General features: G+C 43.0%; 1 protein-coding gene across 5 annotated transcripts in view; it reads right to left on the bottom strand.

Annotated features, from left to right (window-relative positions):
* The window catches only part of LOC140338730 (EH domain-binding protein 1-like protein 1), a 149,596-nt gene that overhangs the window by 23,178 nt on the left and 119,110 nt on the right, over positions 1-7,308 (bottom strand). The window lies entirely within an intron of this gene.

Raw genomic sequence — 7,308 nt, forward strand, 5'->3', positions numbered from 1 at the left:
ATATACAAAGGAATCTGAAGATTAAAATTAGAACATTTGTCATCCAAAGTTTCCTATGTTTTTGGTATAGGAGAGAAAAGAAGGAGAGACAATGATACAGAGTAGCTTTGTTTAAAACAAATAGTTTTTGCGCTGAAACAAATAAAAGGATATTGTCATTTTACTTTTTCCATTACTATTACTTTTTCACAATTTTGTGACATCTGCAAGAAGCATTGATTCTACAGCCAGACTTGGTGTTTCCTCCAAGTTAGGCGAGTCTAAAAATAGTTTTATTATTATTATTATTTATTATTATTAAAAGTATTTTTTATAGCATCAACATTTTATGCAGTGCTGTACATTAAATAGGGGTAGCAAATGATAGACAGATACAAACAACGACACAGGAGGAGGAGATGACCCTGCCCAGTACAGCTTACAATCTCTGTGGTAGGTGTGGTCTGCTCCAAGGTGTGCTGTTTGCTGAGAGCAGGTGTGTCTATGCTTTTCCAGAACAGCCTGGCCTGTGCAGTTTTGCAGGCTAAAAACATGACTACTGAGCAAAGCCCAGGGCCTAAGCCCCCTGATTCTAAGGTGGATGACTTCAGCCTCATTTCAGAACTGTCCCAGACGCCTGGAGGAATTGTGGAAGAAAAAATTTGAGTTATTGAGAAATTGAGCTGAATAAAAGCAGAGGAGAAAAGGCTTACAGCTGTACAAGCTATGTACAGGGAAAAAAAGAGGACTACAACCGAGCACACAGTCAAAGCAGCTAGAAAATGAAATTCTCAAGCAAGAAACCTTTTTTGGAAAGCTATATCAGCGTTTTAGTCCATTAAGGAAAAAAATTATTATTAAACGGCGCTTACAAAGCAAAACTGCATGTATGAACCCTGTTGCTAAGGGTGATTTTGCAGTTGAAGGTGCAAGGCAAGTCCCCCAGGAGTCTATGACTTCCTTGTTAATAATAATAAACAGTGTTTATATAGCGCCAATATATTATGCAGCGCTGTACTTTAAAAAGGGGTTGCAAATGACAGACAATGGCACATATGGAATATGGAACGGTGGGAATCTAGTAAGGCTTTTAGGAGACAGAAGAAGACAGATAGGCAAGTTTGAAAAGATGGGTTTTGAGTGCTCCTTTAAATGAGTAGAAAGTAGGAACAAGGCAAATAGGAAGAGGAAGACCATTCCAGGGAGTCGGGACAGTTCTACAAGTCTTGGAGCCATGTATGTGACAAGGTTATGAAAGACGTCCATAATAGGCCATTGGAGGAGTGAGGAGAGGGGCTAGGGGTGCATTTTTCTATCAGGTCAATAAGGTATATGGAGGGATTTAAAGGCAAAGCACATGCGCTTGAAGGTGAAATTGACCACACTGAGAGGCTGCAGAAGAGGAGTGATGGGAAGGAAGGATAAGTGGCTGCAGCATTCATAATAGAGATTGTAGAGGAGAGAGTGGGATTAGTGGAAGAGCATGTTACAGTAGTCCAGACGAGAGATGATAAGTGCATGTTCAAGGAGTTTGGTGATCTCTGCAGACGGGAAGGGGCAGAATCAAAGGTGATACCAAAACAATGTGCCTGAGGGGAGGGGCGCATACAGTGTTTTTATTAGTCAGAAATATGTCAGGGGGAGATTTGGAATGGGGGGGGGAGTAAAGTTCTGCTTTATCCAGGTTGAGATTCAGAAACCTGTCAGCCATCCAAGATGACAAGTAGTTCGGAAACATATGGGAGAAGGGAGATAAGACGGTAGCTGGAAAGTAGGAAGGGGTCTAGTAAGGGTATCTTCAGGACAGGGAGAATAATGGCATGTTTGAAAGCATAGGGATAGATACCAGTAGAAAGGGAGAAATTGAATAGTTTGGTTAGAGTGGGGGCCAGTGTGGAGGAGTGGGCATGGAGTAAATCAGAGGGGATTGGGTCAAATGGACTGGTAGTGGATGGAGATAATAGGCCTGATTTATTAAAGCTCTCCAAAGCTGAAGAGGATACACTTTCATCAGTGATTCTGGGTGATCCAGCACACCTGGAATTAATTTCTTATCTTAGCAAATGTTTTCATACCTGGACCAGATCTATTCCAGGTTTGCTGGATCACTCAGCTTCACTGATGAAAGTGTATCCTCTCCATCCTTGGGGAGCTTTAATAAATCGGGCCCAATGAGAGACAAGAGGCAACTTCATCCAGAATAACAAGGCTGAGGGAGGTTAGTGATGATTTACAGGTGGAGGGGGTAGATATGGTTGGATTAGGACAGTAAGCAAAGACATCATTTTATTTTATATCAGGTAGGTAACTTGATATGCTGCTATGGTGGGGTAGTTGTTGGTCCTGGTATGCAGAGAAAAAGACTTGGGGGTTTTGTGCCTTCATTTAAACGCTGAAACCTTTTGCAAGTAAAATGGACATGAAAGGGTACAACCCCCACCAGGAATGCGGTTATAGATCTCATACTTAAAATTGTTTTTTCAGTTAATGATATTTTTGCCTTCATTTATCTCATAGGCAATGGAGAATATGACCTTTGTTTTTGTAGGACCCCAAGGGCTGGATGCCTTTTGGGAATGTTATGAGGCTTCTTGCAAAAATTCAAAAAGCCAATCACTATTTTGGTAAGGAATGAGTCAATCCCCTCAGCAGATTTGTCACTGTGGTTAAGGAGGTATGGGGAGCTTGTGACCCCTTTAAGAAAAATGTATGATAAATATGAGATTTGGACGGGTGCATGGAAAGCAAATGTACAGTTAAGTGATTGCGAATGTTGTATAGCATGTCCCCTCCTCTTCCTTCATAGGCCCAGATAGAATTTTAACCCTGTCAGCCAAAACTGTGCCACATGTGTGGAGAGAAGGGGCATTTTACTGCTGTGTGTGAGATTAAAAAATGGTATTTGCGTCAGTGGCTGGGTCACTTTGCGAGGGATTATAACAAGGATTGTAAAAGGTGCAACCTCTGTTGACTATTTCTATGCAAAGTGCCCTAGGGCTGCAAATTACATACCCCCTGAGGTTGTGGAAAATCTGCTGCAATCAGAAATGCAAGAAGATGGGAGAGATGTAGTGAATGAGCTGTGCTTCCGAGGAAAATTTTTCTGAGGGCATTTTGAGTTGATTCGCTGCTTCCTCTTCTGTTTCAGTTAGTGTGCCCCCCTTCCCTTCTGTCTCTTTTGAGACACAGGAAGCTGGTACAGATGCCCAGAAGATCGGGTAGAAGTTTTGGGCAGGTGGAAAAAAAAAAGGTTGCAAGGGGGAGGGGGAGGTTTCTGAAACATGGCAGATGGTGGGAAAAAAGAGAAGTAGGAGGAAGAAGTCAGCTGACGTGGGGGGTGAGGTTGTTGGTGAAGGGGAGGTGGCACAGAAAAATATAAATGAGGTATTGTCTAATGGGGACATGGACCTTCTTCTCTAAAACTCACAATACTCACAGATGAATTACTTTTTTGGTAATTTTACTGTGCGTAAAATAGATAGGAACTCCCACATAGTGCCAATTTTGTGGTCAGACCACGCTCCTATTACATTGGAATTACAACAGGATCACACATCTAGGAGGGTTTGACATTGGAGGCTCAACGGACACCTGCTTAAATATCCAGGTGCAACGTTATTTTCTGGGGAATGTGAACTCGGGACACTGTAAAGGAAACCTCTAAACTTAAAAAAGACAAACAGGCCCAAAACTACAACTGACCCAGACCTTGAAAACGCTAGAGCAGAGGCTAACAGTACACCCTACTCTAGAAATACTTCACAGAGTAATAATGACTCACAACAAATTGAAAGCATTAGACATAGATCATGTGGAGAAAGCTTTGGTTTACACCTAACATAGATTCTATGATAAAGGGAACAAAGCGGATACTCTGCTGGCCTGGATGGCCAGGGATACGGCAGCAGCAGCAGCTATTCTAGGGGCAATCTGGGATGGGCAGGGATTCATTTGACATGACCAAGAACAAATTGTTCAGATCTTTGGAGCTTAATATAAAGATTAATAGAACACAGTTCATGATTCACAACAACATATCCAGTTGCAACTATTTTCCAAAATTAATGCATATTTGGCCCTATGCTCCCTTCCTAATCTTTTAGCCTCGGCGGTCCCGAAACGGGGCAGTGACCTCTTCTGAAATCTCGATGAAATTTCCACCCTACCTTCTAATAAGCCCCCAGGTCCAGAAACTATTTGCAGGAATATTGGCTACCCGCCTCAGGCCATTGCTTCCCTCCCTTTTTTTAAGAGATCAGGTGGGCTTTATTATGAGGCAACAGGCGGGGGATAATACTAGGAGAACCATTTCTTTAATTGATGCGAATATTAGGATGGATCAGGGAGTATTAATATTTTGTCTAAATGCTAAAAAAGCATTTGACAGACTTAGTTGGCCTTTATGCTTAGGACACTGGGAGCAGTAGGAATTGCGGGGCTGTTCCTTCAGACGATTCAAGCTTTACACTCAACACCTTATGTGGCTGTTAAATTCTCTCATGCTATGTCACCAATGATAGCAATTAAAAAAGGCACTCATCGGGGATGTCCACTTTCCCCCTTACTTTTTGCATTATGCATTGAACCGCTGACTCAGGCAACATTCAGACATCTCAGGGGTCACCATAAAACAGATAGCATTTTTTGCGGACAATATCCTGCTGTCCCTGACTAACCCACAAATATCCTTTCCGTGCCTTCATGAAGTTTTGATGGAATATGGCATTATGTCAGGTATATAAATCCTACTAAAACAGAAGCCTTACCAATAAATCTGACCTCAGAATCATTAAGAAATCTAAAGACGAATTTCACCTACCATTGGAAAACAAATAGTATAAAATACCTGGGTATTTTCCTTACACTTCCATTTCAATCTCTTTACGGCAGCAACTATCCCTAAATATTGCAGGAGATAAGAAATCTGCTACATAAATGGAAGTCGCTACACATCTCCTTTTTCGCGTATAGCTTTAATCAAAATGTTGATACTTCCTAAACTCCTTTATCTATTTGAGACTTTGCCTGTCCTGATCCCCCTTCAGATAATTAAACATTTCCAGGAAAATGTGTTTAATTTTATCTGAGCCCATAAGATTCATATGTTATCAAAAAGGGTCCTTTGTTCCTGTAGAGATCAGGGTGGTGTCACACTTACCTCTTCCTCGCTAAAGCGCAGAGGCCTCTCTCAGTTCTGGGTGTGCCTCTGTTTCCAAGCTTTATCAATTCCGTCCAATCCGCTGGCCAATCAGAAAACAGCCTCTTGACCAGCTCTGGGTATTTAGCTAACTCACAAACTGCACTCTGTGTCTGTGCAACATGTCTTCATTGTGCCAAGCCCCTAGTTCTGTGAGCTAGTTCCTGTTCACCTGGTGCTTAATTCAGTGTTTCCTCTGTCCAGCTCCTGCGTTAACCCCTCGTTGTCCAGTCTGTTGGTTCCCAGCCAACTTCCCTGTGCTGTTCCAGTGTTCCTGAGTAAACCTGTGCCTCCTGTTGCTTCCAGTGTTTCCTGTGCTGATCTCCCTGGCCACCCAGATTGATATGAATTTCCAGAAGCGTTTCCAGGGTAAATCTCGCTCCCGCAAGGTCCTCTTCGTATGATTAGCTCCATCCTTCAGGTGGCCTCTAGAACCTCCAGTCCCGTTTCTCCTTTATCAGAAGTACCCATGCAACGGCCATTCACGTCTATCTCCAGAGGAGAGATCCTGGCACCTATCGTCAGGTCTCTGCATGCACTGTGGATTGAAAGGTCACTTTAATAAACTATGCTCACAAAGGCCAGGAAACTTCAGTGCCTAGTATGCTCTGAGGGGGGCATGCTAGGTCACTCTTCTCTCCCCTCAGCGTCCCTCAATACCAATTCAGCTCCACCACAAGATGTCCACACATGCCCTGAAGGCTTTTATCGACTCGAGGCAGCAGGCAATTTCATTTCTGCTACTCTTGTCAAGGAGTGCGCCTGGTCTAATGAGCTGCTGACTCAACCTCTGCGTATCCCTGTGGTGGATGGAACCACTCTGTCCTGTGGACTAATCCGCTTCCAAACTTTGCCCATGAAAATGCCTGTAGGTAATGCAAAAGTGTGAAGATAAAATGAGAAACCAGAGGAGCCAGGGGTACCAGAAACTGAGGAGTTGGAGTCGAAGGATTTATCCACTGACTCTACAGCCCTAGTGAAAAGATATACAAAGTATTTGTAGGGCCCTGGTCAGTACTCGTATTCTCCAGACATCAGTCCCCCAATCTAATGACGTAGTCTTCACCTATAGCAGCCCCCGCTCAGCCTCGGGTCACTGGTTGCGTCTCCCAGCACTCGGTTGCCCCCAGGACTTGGTGCGCAAGGGATGGTGTCTGGACATAGGCCAGCAGCTGACCAGGAGTCCACAAATACACAGTACAGAAAATTATCAGGGAATCCAGAAACAAGCCGAGAAGCAGATTGTCTTTGGAGGGGATTTTAACTAATGTTATAAGACCTAAAGATAAGAAAGCTTTCAGACACCAGGTAGGATGTCTTAGAAGTTCTTAGTCTTTTTTTTAATAGGGATGGTTAGGTAAGCAGGTGTGGTGGATGCACACATTAAGCATTACCCAGACAACACAGGGTTAGATAGGAGATAGACTAGTAAGAGCAGGAAGGATAGGTTTTTTAAAGGAAAACTCAGCTGTCTTGGGCCTCGAGTTTTGTGCAGTGGAGTTCTCTGACCACTTTATGCATGTGACTGTGAATGCTTCACATATTCTACTCACAGGGAGGGGTATCTGGAAACCTAATTCAGAATTGTTGAAAGATGAGCGTGAGACAATCCTTTGACGATTTCTTTCAGGCACAGGTATCAGTCATGGACCTGTGTAGCAGTAAGTGACTGGTGGGAGCTTTAAAAGCAGGATTGGTGGCTTTTTCAGGTCCCTTAGTAAACAGAAACAATGTGATAAATATGTATAAAAAATATGTATCAAATTGCACAGAAGGCTTGACTAACTTATCTTGAGGAAAGCTAACCCAGAGGAGTTTGCTGAGGTAAAACTTAAAGGTTTCAATATTCTTGTATGTCAGCTTTGTCTGTCCTTTGCGAGTTAGGTAGGGTGGCCTAGGTATGGTCCACTCAGGGTTATTATTTTCTCTGCTGCTTATTAAGTTTAATTTTGGAAACATGCTTGCAGAGAGCCATCCTGGATGGGTGGGAAATTTCCAGTCCTGGTTCAAACCTTTTTGTGTGATTTTGGAAACTGGGGAAATTGTATTGTTACCCTGTCTGAAAATACTGAAGCAATGGTAGTTAACAGCAGAGGACATTAAAAACCTCTCTAGGAAAATTCTGGAGAGGC

Source organism: Pyxicephalus adspersus, chromosome 9 (genome assembly GCF_032062135.1).
Source record: "Pyxicephalus adspersus chromosome 9, UCB_Pads_2.0, whole genome shotgun sequence".
In the NCBI taxonomy this organism is placed as follows: domain Eukaryota; kingdom Metazoa; phylum Chordata; class Amphibia; order Anura; family Pyxicephalidae; genus Pyxicephalus; species Pyxicephalus adspersus.